Genomic DNA, 2048 nt, shown 5'->3' with positions numbered 1-2048 from the left:
AACTTGTAGGGAGTATTTATTTATTTTAAAAATTGTGGTAAGGCTGGGTGCGGTGGCTCACGCCTGTAATCCCAGCACTTTGGGAGGCTGAGGCAGGCAGATCACCTGAGGTCGGGAGTTCGGGACCAGCCTGACCAACATGGAGAAACCCCATCTCTAATAAAAATACAAAATTAGCCAAGCATGGTGGCACATGCCTGTGATCCCGGCTACTCAGGAGGCTGAAGCAGGAGAATCGCTTGAACCCGGGAAGCAGAGGTTGCAGTGAGCTGAGATTGCACCATTGCACGCCAGCCTGGGCAACAAGAGTGAAACTCTGTCTCAAAAAACAAACAAACAAAAAAATTGTGGTAAAATACAGATAACATAACATTTACCTTCTTAATCATTAAAAAAATTGTCCCAGATATATCAGACAAATATTAAATCTCTTGATGATTCAATCTGTTGAACTATGCAACTACCATAGTACCCTTTTAACCGTGTTTAAGTGTACAGTTCAATCGTGTTTAGTGTGTTCACATGGTTGTGCAATGAATTCCCAGAACTCTTTTCATTTACCCAAACTGAAACTTGATATGCATTAAACAAGAATTTTTCATTCCCTCCCATCTCCAGCCCTCAGCAACCACCTTCCCAAACTATTCTTTTCTCAACTGTAAAATAGGGACACTATTCCAAAAGGATTGTTATGAGACTTAAATGAGTTAAGTGTCATGGACTAAATGTTTATGTCCCCCCAAAATTCAGATGTTGAAATCGTAACCTCCATTGTGATGGTATGAGGAGATGAGCCTTTGGGAGGGGATTAGGTCCTGAGGATGAAGCCTTCATGAAACGGATTAGTGCCCTTATAAAAGAGTCCCTAAAGAGCTCTCTAATTCTCTTTCTGCCATGTGAAGCTACAAGGGGAAATCGGTAGTCTGCAACCAGGAAGAGGACCCTCCCCAGAACCCATGCCTGATCTATTTCTAACCTCCAGCACTGTGAGAGTAAATTTCTGTGTTTATAAGCTACCCAGTCTATGGCACTTTGTTATACACCCCAAACTAAGACAATAATGTATGCAAATTGCTTGCTATAGTGCTTCATACACAATTAAGTGCTCAGCAAATGTTAGATATTATTATTTATGATTCTGTCTTAATGATTTTTTTGAAAACATCATGAATTAACATGGGTGAAATTGGGTATATAAACACAAATAAAGGCTATAATTAGAGAAAGATGAGTACGAAGGAAGCGAGCAACAAGAGACCGTATGTGGAAGAGGAAAGAGGAGGATGAGTATTCTTATGGTCTTATTATGGGGACAAGGAGTTAGGATGCAGGTCCTGGTCTACCTTGGCTTGATTGGTGGCTGTATATGGGCCTTAATTTCCACTTGCTTATTTCCTGTGGGCAGGGGCTTAAGAGACCTGGGCAATTTTCCATTTGTCTGATGCAGAGGTGGTACATAGCAGTGGGTTTTTGTTTAGCTTAATGTAAAGCATGTTATTTAAAAAGTAAATTAGTCTTCAACCTTTATTAATTGGGACTTTCACATAAAAATCTGTATTTCAGGCTTCATTCACTTGGAAGATCTGCTAAAAAGTGGTCCTCATTTAATTGAGGCAACAATTGGCTGGACTGTGTAGATGATTTCATCTCAGCCCATATCACTCAATTATGTTGCCTGCTTAGCCTCTGAGGAAGGTGGTCTGTAAGATTAATCAGGCAACTTATTTTTTTCATATGATCAAACTCATATTCCCAATATATGATCATGACCACTGTCATGACACATACTGACAATTCTACCTTTTCTAGGAAACTTGATATCCTGGCTACAAATGTGTCTATAGATTATGTTCTCCCAAGTTAGTACCTTCAAGAACTGTGAAAGGTCTAAGATTTTTTTTTAACTTTTATTTTAAGTTCATGGGTTTATGTGCAGGATATCTAGGTTTGTTACACAGGTAAACTTGTGTCATGGGAGTTGTTGTACAGTTATTTCATCACCCAGCTATTAAGCCTAGTCTCTGCTGGTAATTTTTCCTAATCTCCTT

At 39.4% G+C, this 2048-nt stretch overlaps 1 non-coding gene across 1 annotated transcript; it reads right to left on the bottom strand.

Annotated features, from left to right (window-relative positions):
• Nucleotides 1-404: 404 nt before the first annotated feature.
• Nucleotides 405-472, bottom strand: LOC116272268. Its single transcript, XR_004180985.1, has one exon. It is a non-coding gene; the product is annotated as a small nucleolar RNA SNORD77 (small nucleolar RNA).
• Nucleotides 473-2048: the final 1576 nt, after the last annotated feature.

Source organism: Papio anubis, chromosome X (genome assembly GCF_008728515.1).
Source record: "Papio anubis isolate 15944 chromosome X, Panubis1.0, whole genome shotgun sequence".
Lineage (NCBI taxonomy): Eukaryota > Metazoa > Chordata > Mammalia > Primates > Cercopithecidae > Papio > Papio anubis.
The sequence above is the reverse complement of the archived record's forward strand: the minus strand, read 5'-3'. Positions and strand labels throughout refer to the sequence as shown.